Here is a 13,266-nt window from a genome sequence, read left to right on the forward strand (position 1 = left end):
CTCTTTCTCCCAAATTTTGTGTCATGCACAAAATATACTTAAATATAAAAAGTAAAAACTCTTACTTAAGACAGCAGGCACAAGCCCCAGTCAGTTTTTCAGGTCCTGGGTAGTCTTAGGAGTATACAGTTTGGCCTAAGAAATACAAAACTGTCTTTTCCACAATACTCCCCACAATGCAATTGGACTCAAATCATGATGGCATGCTGCAGATCACCTCCTCTGCTGGGCAACAGTCTCTCTCTCACAGTTGTCTGGTACCACAGAGATGGTAGGACGACAACTAACCCATCTCCCTGACTTTTGTCAGCTTTCCCACAAAGGCATTTTTTACCCCTCTTGCTGGCTTCTTGTGTTTCTGGGTCTTGATGAGCCCTGGCTTAAGGTACCTGTTGTCTGACTCCCAAAGCTGCTACAGTGGTGTCAGACTTCCACTTTTACTGTTTTGTCTTGTCATGTCCATCTCTATTGCCCTTTTATCTTACTTGTCTTCAGGAATCCAACTAACTTGTCTCTTTTCAATCTTCTGGTGAGTTCAACTTTCTTTTTCCTGATTTCCCCCCCCCCCCCTTTTTTTTCAAGTCCTCCCTTCCTTGGGAGACCAGACTTCAATTTTCTTGTTGACAGTCAGTCTGGTTCTAGTCTTTCACTCCTTGAACTCCTGGATTGCTGTCAGCTTTCAACTTTCCCGTTGATTGCTGGGGTTGTTCACTTCAGTTGCCACTCAGCCTTCAGTCACTTCTTGCTTTCCTTGCTTATAATCTATTCTTTCCTGTGTTTTCAAGCCCTCTAATGAATTTCATTCTTCTAGCATGTCCTTTAACTTGCCTTGTCCTCTCTCAAAAAGCATTCTACCCTGACACCCCTGCCTCCTTTACTGGGATGTTTTCCATTGCTTTCTGTCTGACTGTACTCAGTGGACATCTTTCAGATTTTTTTCTTCACTTTTCTGGATTTTCTGCTATAGTTGTGTTGCCCTGACATACACTTAGGGCTCAACAGAGCAAGAAAGCCCATGCAAGGCCAGTTCAATTGCAGGAAGCTGTGCTCTGCAACTGGGGAGAAGATCAAGCTCCTGAAAAGCTTGAAGAAGCTCTGCTTTGGTGTCTGAGGTTGATCAATGCCAAAGAGCCTTAATCAGAATTCACTGTCAAGCTCTCACCTAACTTTTAAAAGCTGCACACCATTATATACACTGGTTGTGTGTAAGATGTGTTTCAATAGCACTTATAAGCTATAGGACAGATGTGGTAGTTATGCATAGCTTTGTGAATGTTTTATTATGATCTTATGGTCCTGACAAAGCAGCCAAATGAATAATGTAAAGTGCCATGATGATGAGAACTGCCAAACTACTTACACAGATATGAGAGCTATGCATGGACTAACTAGTGAGCATTCCCAATCAAAACTTAATTCTTAAGAATCTGTTGCACCCAGAAAGTCTTTTTTTTCTAGATTTTTTTTCTCATTAATCCAATCATCTCCATGTTTAATTCACTTTTCCTCCACTGAGAGGTAACAGTATTGCATAAAAATATCTTTTTCAGTAAAATGCTTCTTTAACAATTTGGATATGATATAAAACCAGATTCCCACCAGAAAAGGTTTTTATCTCCAAGCATATTGCAGCCAACTTCCTTCCTAATTAATATCATATCCACCCCCAAAATTCCATCTCAGTTCCCCAATGAAAATTGATAAGGCAGTCAGCCACAAACAAGCACAGTTTACCATGGATAGTTCAATCAGCACAGCTTCCAGTATAGCGTATTGCTAAAGTACAACCAGCTTTTATGTTTTCATGTCCCTTGGACATTCCCTGGTTCTATCCTGTTATTTTGATAGTTTCAAGTTTACATGCACAGTGGTTTTTTTCAACATGAAGTTTGATCAAAGAGTCAGCTGTGCATGTGTCAAAACAAAACAGGATAGGTAAAGTCAATTCTGAGGAGCAAAAACAGACCCTGAGTGGAGGCATGGTTGAATGGGAAACAAGAGAGGCTGGAAGAAAGTAAGGTGCACGGACCACATAACCTCTTCTGTGGTGCACTGAACAATTTGCAGTATCATTCCCACGGCATGGTATGTGAGGCAACCAGGCTGCAAACAGCCCTGCAAAAGAGGACTTAAAATAACTTCTCCCAAGCTGAATTATATCCCTGCTCAGCTGCAGTCTGGACTTGTCTCACACCAGCGCTACTAGTCAGTGTAATCAATGCTAATAGTGGTGCTAGTATTTGTAACATATTCAGCTAACCTTGAGATTGAAACTATGACTACTCCTTGTTGGCCTTCTCGTCAGAACCTTCTTGGGAACTGACACGACATCTCAGGAATGAACTGACAATTAATATGTTTAAATATACTGGCTACCATCTTCCAAAGTATATACAAAACTTAAGTGCAATCAGTCTTCTTCCTGAGCAGAGCCTATGTGAAATTCCATACTGTCTTCCAGGAAAGCAAATGTGTTTACCAAAAGAACTCAGACCACCAAAGTCTTTGTGTTTTGGATAGGAAAACACTTTACATTGATCATCAGACCCGCATTCATAAAAAAGAAAAAACTTTCTCCTTAGAATAGCCCTCTGTTTGTTCACCTTGCCTGTGTACAAAAAATCATGGAGGAAATCCTAAAGATTATGTTTTCCAGTTCAGAGGATATTTAGAAAAGAAATAACTTTGTTTTGAAGTTGCAAAACACCAAGAAGAAAGCAGCAAAGCTACATATTGGCAGTAGCCCTTTAAAGCTGCTGTAACAGCTATGGATATGTTTTCTTCTGCTGGGGCTTATCCATGAAGCGCAGCTGTTGGTTGGTTAAAAAAAAAAAAAAAGAATCTTTTCATGTAGATGAAAATTCTCCAGCTCTAGTGTTTCTAAATCTGTTTGCCTAGGTCTAGTAAAGTTTATTTTAAAGGCCAGGTTTTTTCCTTAGGAATTTCTCAGTAAATAACACATTATGCATATCTCAGTGGAGGTATTCTCAAAGCTGCTGCAGAAGCTATTGCAATGCTCCAGAAGTTGGAGGAGTCCCTGCCAGGGGAAGTACACAAAAGAAAAACTGCCTTGACGCTAACTCTAGCTGTAGCCAAAGAGATTAATGAAATAGCCAAAGAGATTTACGTAACAACCAAATAGATTAATAAGAGCAGTAATAGGGGGAATTAGTGTGATTAAGGCTAGTAGGCCCCACATTATCCACATACCTCCTTCATCTAGTCCCCAGTGATAACAACTCCCTTGAAAAAGGTTGGTCAGTTAATACCTGAACATTTGTTGTGTCTACTACTACAACTACTACTGCTTCTACTACAATAATTACTGCTACTCTTGCTACACCACAAATAAATGTGGTGCTTGTAATGGCTATGACCTAAAAATCTCTGGACTTATGCTCTATGCACAGCAGTACGGCAGGTTTGTCCTCCTCAGTGGCCTTAATCCTGACACAGAGGAAACACAGTACAAATACCTTCCAGCCCTTTACACACCTTCAGCCTCTCTATAGAACAGGGAACTAATGCCAGTGGTGATCTTTCTTTCTCATCATTAATATTATTAATGTCATCTATCAGAGGGCACTGTCCAGGGACGTCAGCCAAGCTAGGGTAATAATGTGCTGAACAAGCATGTTGTGCCAGATATATTACCATCCTGAAGGAAATAAGCCCCCAGAAATATGAATTAACTGTCTTTTGTGTAGGGCTGGGAAGTGAGACTGAGTGCCTGGCTCTAAAGCAAGCCTTGAGTCACAGTCTTCCCAGATTCTTCCCTAAAATATACCTGAAAATGGAATTCAGCTAACCATTTACAGCAGGTGGCCATTCTACATGGAACAAAATCATCATCAACTTCAGAAGAGTTGGATTCAACCCATGAATGGTGAAAGAGCCATCTCATTTTGTTACATTTTCTCTTTATCCCCACTCAAATGGAAAACAAGTTTCATAAAGTTTGCAAGGCTGCTCAGGCCATCTGCCATTCATGTAACAACAGCCAGTCTTACACTGTTGCTGCTCGTGGACTATTCATCTTTTAGTGATTAAGTTTCCAACTAAGCACAATTTACTAAATACTATGGACTCTGTTTACATTTGTTAAGCCCTAGTTAAAAAAAAAAAAAAAATCAATATAATAGGTATGTCAACCTCTACATAAAAATGTGCTGCATCTGTATGTCACCTTCCAGTCAATTATCTCTGCAGTCACACAGTTTTCTAGAAATGAGCAGTCATTCTATCCCTGCACTTTCATTTTTACTCATTCTGGCTTAGAGAAGCAAGACTTTGCTTGATGTAAAACCACTGCATCTATTTTCCAGATACTCAAGGGACATGCTCTATTTTTGTAAAATGGAGGAATTTCCAGCTCCTTGTACATTGTGAGTAGATGAGTCATGCCACAGCTACAGGTTCTTAATATATTTTCCCTGTGGAACAAATAAACTGTGCAGATTACTACGGTTTCTAGAGTTAACCCTCTCTAGGGACAAATCTTGCCTTCAGCAGGGGTTAATTTCAGTCAGGCTTCAACATATGCATCACAGAGAGATAAACTGCAGAGTCCTGGAGACCAGGAGACACAGTTTCCCCATCTCTGTAGTTCATTGTATTCAGGCTCCACTAACACCCACACCTTTACAATTTATTCAACCATATATAAAAAATTAACAGCACTGACAAAATAAAACTTGGTTGTATGCTTTCCTTGCCTATGGAGCTTTTTGGCTGCTAAAAAAAGAAAAATATGTTGTCGCTTGGGAAAGCTAAATTCTTCATGTTATTGTAGCCAGACTGTCTAGACTGCGTAAAAAGTTAGAGGTTGTTCTGGAGTTGGAGATTGTTCTAGAATGCCCTCATATTCTTTTTAACACTGACTATTTGTTTCAGTGATTGCTTTGTTAATAGATTTTGCCAGTGTTACGCTTGTTTCAGATTTGGGGTTTTTTGGGGGTTGAAAGAGAGTGTAGGTTTCCCTTCTGGAATAATTATTTTAGATATATTAGTCTTCTCAGTTAGTAAAACCCAGAGTATGAAATAAATTTTAACTGTTTCTGCCTAAACAAAACAATATGATGCCAGCTCTAAGCAGTAATATCAGGAATGACAAAAGATTATTTAATATTCAAGCTTGACCTGGCTAGACCTCCATATACACAAGTCAATGTGAATTCCACGCATGGAGGCTTTAAAGGATCAGGTTCAGAGTTTGTAGAGCACTAAAAAGCCAATGTTCATTTTTTAAATGTCACTGCACACCTAGTCATCAACACAATAATACAGCACTGCTTAGGCCATTGTGTTTCTCTTGACTCAGTGCTAAATGTCACATTGTTCCTGAAGAGCAACTACCCTCTGATGTGTGAGAAGTGTGGCCTTCTGCAGATCTGCTCAAGCCTCACCCTGTTGCAGCAGACTCAGAAAAGGCATCCCTTTAGTGTCATTTGTACCAGAGAGGAAGGTGGAACCACACAGACCAGCAGTGAGCCACATTTCCTCCTTGGAGTTTGCATATACACTAGGTTTATTAAGTATGTTTAATGAATTAAATATTTATTATATATATATATATATATATATATATATATGCAAACTCCTTGGAGTTTGCATGTACAGTAGTTTTATTAAATATGTTTAATAAAATAAATATTTAGTGTTTGTATCTTATATCTCTATATTATATAATATTATTAATGCTTAATTATTTATTTAATTTATTAAAATGAATAATTAGACATTTTTATTAAACATGCAGCTTATACAATTAACATCTATTTAGTACTAGTTGAATCCAGACAGTACTCTGTTCTACATAAGGACTGCAGTCAGTGTCAGCTGTTTGCTTTAGTTGCCCTGTGGATATGCCACTGCAACTTCCAGTTATCTCTACTTTTTTTTTTCACTCTCTGATGTCCTTATGTTCTTCTGTTGAAGGCACCAGACAGAAGCACGGCATATACAGGCTTCAGGTTCAGCAGACAAGCACAGCATATGCAGGTTCCAGTCTTCACTGCAATCTTCTCAACACTTCTTCAAATGCCCAAATAAACAGGCAACACATTTTACAAGTCACATAAAATTCTATTTCCACATGTGATCTGTATTGTCGTGATTTGTCCCAGCTAAGCCTAACCCCATTTACTTGAAACCATGGTCTGAAGTGGAGGACAACACCCCTTCCATCCAGTAGTGCAGTGGCAAGAGTGAGACCTCCACAGGAGTCAGGTATGCAAGATGGGTTCCTAGGGATGTTTTCACCTTAGCAGCCTCAGACTATATCCCAGGAAAACATCCTAAGCTTCTCTCTAACATAAACCATTCTGCTCCCTACTGCTTGAAACAAGAACATTTGGGAAAAATAATGTAGTTCCACTGAGTCAGGAGGAAAAAGGAGGAGTCATGGAAAAACTGGATTAGGAGGGACCTTCAGAAGCTGCCTAGTCCATACACTCAGCCTAAAGAAGGATCATTTACACCTCCTGCTTGTCTAATTGCTACTGATCCTCCTTGATAGAGGATCTGCCTCTATAGATAGAGGCATTGCCATATCTTCATAGGCAATCTGTGCTGGTGCTTCCCCAAGCATAGTCTTAGGAGACTTCTCCTGCTATTCTTGTTTGGGCTATCCATCATGGAAAGAAGGAACAGATTATTCTCTTCTCTTTTAAAGTGTTTGTCATCTTTTGTCATATCCCCAATCAGTTTTTAAGATAAACAATCTCAAGTCTTTAATCTTTCCCAAGAGATCACAGTTTTGAAATCACTTTCTTCTAGACTGACTCCAGCTTGTCTTTCCGGTACCCGGAACTGAACAGAGAGCTTCAGCTGAGCTCTTACAAAAAGTGGGACAAAACAGTATGTCTTGCAAGCTGTTCCTCTGCATGGGAAACGTGATCTAATGTCTGGCATTTTTTCAGTGGAAACTATTTATTTCAATTTATAATGACCAATGGTATACATGTACATTAGTATTTCAGTCATTACTTTTGAAAGTGGTTGACTTTATCCCCCTATAACATGGACAGTCCACAAGACCAGACTAGAGCCAGACTCAAGTAAACCCTCTAAAAATGAACCCACGAGGGCTGGCTCCTCACCCCTGACTCAAGCAGTCTTCAAGCTTGCTATCATTGCACAGCCATGCCTGGGTACCCCCACAGAGTACAAAAGTACCTCACAACCTTCAGAACCCATCTTGAAGAAGAGTGCTTTACTGGTTGTACTGTTGTACTGTTGTTATACTGTATACCACGTATGTACCCTGACTACTTTTGTACCATATGCACCTTTGATTACTCTTGCCTTAGTCATATCTTGCATTTATCCACTTTGAATGCTATTTGACATTTCATTTCCCAAGCTGTCCTTAAATTCTAGCTCTGTTCTCCAATGCATTTGCTGTCCTTGCTGTCTTCAGGCCATCTGCAAATTTAATATTTAATATTTTCTTTTCCATCATCCAGGTGATTAATTAAAATACTGAGTAAAGTGAGATCCAAGACAGGTCCCTCTAGCATGCCACTCAGTAAAGCAAATCATTCCAGCTGAACACTGAACCACAGAAAATATTCTTAGCATATAATTATCTGGTCAACTTTATCTCAGGTTACAGAAGATCCACCGAGGCTATATATGTGGAGATTTTTTAATGAGAATGTTATATAAGACAGTGTTCAGATCAAAATATGTGAAATTAACTGCTTCAACTCTAGCTGTAAAATCTTGTCATGGACAGAAGTTAAATTGGTTTAATGCAATATGTTTGTGATGAATTCCAGTGGACTATTATTTATCTTCTTACTATCCTTCAGGTACTTATATACAGTGTAGTCAATTATTTGTTCTAGATTTTTTTCTAGAAATTGATGTTGACTAATCTTTTCCCTATTTAAGAATAATGACTATGACTGTCTTTTTTCCTGTCTTCTGGTACCTTATTTGACCTTTATGATTCTGAAAGGATCCATTTTGCACTACCAAACAAAACAGATCAAGGAACACATTCTGGCCCTGAGGCCAAGTGGCATAGCACAATTCATCTCCACATGGCAAAACTTTCCCCTCACTCATCAGAAAGAAGCGTGGACTTTCAAGTTCTCCCTCACCCAGATTATTCCCTATCAATGTCCAGAAACCGTCTGGGAAAATAGAAACGACAAAAATATGCCAGAGAGCTTTTAGCTCAGTTGGGGTGGTCCCAGGACTGCATGTTAGCCTATAACCTGCATTGGTTCTACTTATGATTGTAGGCATAGCCAGAAAATAATTACTATGCCATTTGAGATGGCCTAAACCAATTTATTGTGATGATGATGACAATGCTGCTCAGTTCAGTGTTTACGATGCAAGATCTTTTTATCCCCCTAAGAACTGCAATAACAGAGTGGCGAATGGGAGATGTTTTTTCCAAAACTGCAGGAATATAAATACAGCCTTTACGTGCCAATTTAGTTTAGGAATCCAACTTACTCCTTGTTCTACATCCACCCCATAATGAATGCCTCCTTTCTATTCATTATATCTACTTTTTTTCCTTGAGTTTCTTGCTTACTTGCCCTCATTTTCACATGACCTTGTTATTGTAATTCTGTAATATTCCCTGCTACCCACTCCAACCCAGGCCTTCTTTTTACTTATCATATTGTTACATTATGCAAGAATCATAATTTGGCTCTGTCTTAAAGACAGAACCCCCAGCTGCTACATAATGCATGTACAGATTCAATGCATTTCTAATGCCGAGATTTTTTCTTCTTTCCTATTGTTCATATAACCAGAAATATTCTATGGAAAAACTAAAAATAAATCTTCACCCAGTAGAATATGGTTTGTCATGTCGCTTGCTATGGGTATTATCTCAGATTTAGCTCAGCTCATTTTGTAGGGGAGATAGAGTGAGACTCAGCTCTAATTTAATATCTCTGAGATTGATCTGAGCTGTTTGCAGTTTCAGTCACACGTAATAAGGTGAAGGTACAGTGTCTGATTGTCTGGCTGAGCATTCATGCTGTGCTTATCATAGTAACATATCTGAGCTGCTTTGAAAAAAAAAACCTCTGAAAAGCCAGCAAAAATTAATAATGACCTTCCAATATTATTAACCTAGCCTGATTCCTTTGTGCTTGACACCATTAGTTTTCATTCCTTTAATGTTGTGCTTCTGCATTCTGCAATCCTGAAAATGGCTGGAGTAAGTTCTTTTCCAAGGTTGAATGGGAAGCTGTGTCAGATGCCCTGTGACAGAGTCTTCTCTCCTCATGGAGACATGGAGGTATTCTGAGGCTCATGTGGCTGCACTATGGGTTTTGGGACTGGAATGGAAAACACCATGGGAGACACCACTAATACAAGGAGAAGGGAGAGATGGATGGTACCTATAACTGCAGCACTCTCTCCCTTGTGAGTATTTAGAAAAGATAATTCAAAATGACTAACTACTAGGCTACACAATTCAGCCTAATGCTGTGGTCCCTGAATTAGCTCCAGAAGAGGTATAATTACATTGCCCTGTCATTCTGCCCAAGCTCCTTATTCTTCTTCAGAGGCAGATCTAATTACTCTGGGCACAGCACCAGCCTTATGCAGCCACAGCTCTACTGGGACTGAGCCGGGACATGTGCTGACATTGTGCTGGACTGGATACTCAGACCAAAGCCTGCTCACTGACAGCTCCAAATCGCTCTCCCTTGTGGTACATTTCAGGTGTGTTAAAGTAGACTCCAAACCCAGAAGAACTGTGTGGTAGGGTTCTGGAAGCAATAACCAGGGGATATGTGGTTTTCCCTTTATATCCTTGCTGCAGAGCAAGAAACATTATGTGTCAAATTAAAACTGGTGGCCACATACAGTCATAGAGAAATGGAATGGTGTGGGTTGGAAGGGACTTTTGAAGGTAATCTAGTCCACCCTTCTGCAATGAGCAGGTACATCCTCAACTAGACCAGGTTGCTCAGACCCTCATTCAACCTGAGCCTGAGAGATTTTCAAAGGTCTTTCCTCTGAAAGGAGGAAAAGAGGCCCTAAGAGAGTACAAAAGAACTGCCTGCAGTATTAACAGAAATATCCTAAGTTAGCTTTTACTTAAACACTGCTTTTGTATTGCAAAAGCAATGAGATAAACACTGTAGGTACTGCAAACAGAATGCCAGCTTCATTTTTAATGTTCGTCTCCCAGAATAATCCTCTAAGAGAAGGACTGCAGTGTTTTGTTTTTTTTTTCTTCTGAGTTGTTTTGAAATTCGAGCTTGTTGGCTCTGTTTCTTGTCACTGTAACATAATCAATGCATAAAAAACTGTTTCGATTCCCAGATTCACATTATGGAACTTTTATTTCTAATGAAGAAGGTCACTGGACCTATTAATACTGTTTGTAATTATAATCTGGTGTGACACTGGTGTTGCCTCATTTAAGTGAGGTACTGTGTATTCCTTTCAATATTGTCAGACACAGCAGGGCTTGCAAAGACCAACCCAGTGAAAACAGAAGACATTTTTAGGGACTTCAACAAGCCACTGGACCAGGCTGATAAATGACAAAGAATAGCCTGAGTGATCATGACTTTTTTTTTCCATCAATGATATAAGAAGTTGGACTCTGGCAGCTGTGGGGACAGCCTGAGTTGCTCACCCTACTTTTGTTGTCCCACACAGTGTGAGACAGAAGGAATATTAATTAAACTTTGCAGTACACCATCACTGTACCAACACCACTCTTTTGGAAAGCTGTCTATTCAACGAGGTCAGCCTGGATACCCTGGTGTTGCTTGTATGCTCAGTGGCACCAGGAATAGCACCAGATATACTGGTGCCTGCCTTTCAGCAGCATGATTTGGATCCATTACACCTTTATTTCACCAGGAGCCTCAAAGAAACAAAGAGGATCAAGGGTGAAGAATACATTCTAGTAAGCCTAAGAAAAAATTCTACACTAAATATCTCATGCCTCCTTTAGATTCCATTCAGACATATTGTTTAAAATGTAGCAAAAGTCTGAAGATAGCCTCATGATGTCTCCAGGAAAATGGCTCTTTGTTCATTTCTGTTAGTACAATGATTGGCGCAACAGGACCCTGACTCCAAGATCTTGGGAAACCTGGGAGTGCAGAAGATTGACAGCAGTTAAGAGATGGAGTGTCTGAAGCTGGGGGACAGCCACTAAAGCCATTCTATAGTTCTTCATTCTCCCTCAATTTTGGTAAATCATGCTGAACTCAGCAGAAAGTCCTCTTGTGGAACCTTGACTCATTTGAGTGACTATGGTGCTCTCCATCAAGCCACGGCATGTTTATGGGCTCGACGGACTTCACTGCAGCAGGGGTGCTGTGTTTTCTATTCCATAAAATAAACTGTGCAATTTAAATTTTCTCTTCTCCTTTCTAAATGTTGTAATGCAGAAGAACAATAAGCACATATATTGCTTTTATGAGGGAAAGTTCTGAGAATCTGGCAACTTGCCTCATCTCCTCATTTCTTTATGTTGGGGAACAGGCAGGATAGTTTGCTGCAGCAAAAGAGTGAGTCGAGTTATGTCTCGGAAATCAGTCACCGACGAGTGCAGGACAGAGCCAGCATGTTGAGGTCTTTGGGAGAGACAGGGGATAATAAATCACCTCATTACTTCTTGTTTCTCATTACAGCCAGTATCAGGAGAAATGTGTCTAATCTTACTGTGTGGCACTGCTTCAGCATGGGTGAGGGAAGGGTAAACAAGGTTTAGAGCCCATTCTGTCAGCTTTACTCTTAATATCTCCTGCTTGGAACAGATTCTGACACTCCTGTGACACTAGGGTGAGAGTGTGGATTCTGGATGGATTTCAAAGGGGCAAAGAATAGAAATTGTGTCTCACAATTTGGGGGTTGGTCCTTGTATGTGTGACACCCTGGGACTGCCTAATGAGGCAGAAAATTATTTTGCATATCCACTAGAGCTCTGCCTCTCACAGTCTTGCCTCTATCACCAGCTCATTTATTCTTCCCCTTGACACATCAGGCTCTGTGATTGGATTTTAGTAAACTGGATTATTTTTTAAAAATTTATTTATGCACGCTTCTCCTTCCTCAGCTGTTCCAGACAAGCCCTCCTGCCTCTCACACACTTTCTAGTGATCCTTTCTTTCAATGAGGTCCCTGCACTCATTGTAAAGAGACAAGAGCAGAATGAGGGACTTTCCCATAGTGCTTGATCTACCCGTGATATCCATACAATGAGGAGACCTGAAAGAATCCAAATGCTCATGAGCAGAGTGGGCAGAACCTCCTGGTGAAGAACTCCTGTTTACCTGCTTGTTTTCAGTAGGTACGTGAATTAGGAGTTTTGTTCTCACACAAGTGAGCTATCCCTTAAGTAGTCACACTGGAACTTTGTGCATCAGCATTTTCATTCTGTTATAAGAAAAAAGTTCTCTGTCTGCATCTTACTGGAGAACTGGTGGATCTGCCTGTACTAGACATCCAGGGCAAGACTGGGACAAGGTCTACCTGGCTGTCTCCAAAGGAGAGAATGTGCAATTCAACTTTCAAGTCTGAAAGCATCAGCCACTGCATCCTCACTGCCTTGTACCTTCTCCTCAAAAGCAGGTGGAAGTGGAAATGGTTTGAGAAAGTGATGTGACTTTTGTGTAAATTCATAGGATAATTTTCCTCTTCTCCAAAGCTAGGAGACAGACCACTTCCAGGTTGCATGAGGATTCATCAGATGGAAAGTGTTGGCAGAACTGTCACATTTCCCTCCAGATATACCCACAGTGGACTGATGAAGGCTTATCTGCACTAATGTCTAGCATTAAGATTTGAACAGGCTGCAGATGATGTAATCAAAGTACCAGTAATGTCTTAGCTGCTACATCATGGAGTTCCTTAGAGGCAACTCTTTGCCTTATCCCTCCTCTTTTAATAACTCTGATAAATAAAAAAGGAGGGAAAAAATTTCCAGCTTCACTCACTCAAGGAACAGATGTTGCCACTGATGAGCCTAACAAAATTGCAACAACCAAAACCTCTGAGTTATCTGGTTCACCTCTTTAGCTTAGAATTTGTTTTAAGAATGCATTCATTAGTTCTTTTGCAGTATAGCAAACATAACTTTCTATAAAAGGGACCAGGTGGAATAAAGTATCAGTCTATTAGTACAACAAGTAGAAGTCTACAAGGCAAGATCATGCTTTTCTGTAATGCTTGAGAGATGTCTTACATAATGTAAGTGCTATTGGAACTATTTTGATTGTAGGAGGATCTCTCAATATTTATAGAGGTGTTAATAAATAC

The 13,266-nt window shown here is 40.0% G+C and overlaps 1 protein-coding gene across 1 annotated transcript in view; it reads left to right on the forward strand.

Annotated features, from left to right (window-relative positions):
- Positions 1 to 4,375, forward strand: part of EPSTI1 (epithelial stromal interaction 1) — an 84,474-nt gene extending 80,099 nt beyond the window's left edge. Inside the window, exon 11 of the mRNA XM_027888908.1 lies at positions 4,326 to 4,375. The gene's annotated coding sequence lies outside the window, so the exon portion shown is untranslated. The remainder of the gene's footprint in view (positions 1 to 4,325) is intronic.
- The last annotated feature ends 8,891 nt before the right edge of the window (positions 4,376 to 13,266 follow it).

Source organism: Empidonax traillii, unplaced genomic scaffold (assembly GCF_003031625.1).
Source record: "Empidonax traillii isolate 1590-97213 ecotype Southwest subspecies unplaced genomic scaffold, ASM303162v1 scaffold247:size2371522, whole genome shotgun sequence".
Taxonomy (NCBI): domain Eukaryota; kingdom Metazoa; phylum Chordata; class Aves; order Passeriformes; family Tyrannidae; genus Empidonax; species Empidonax traillii.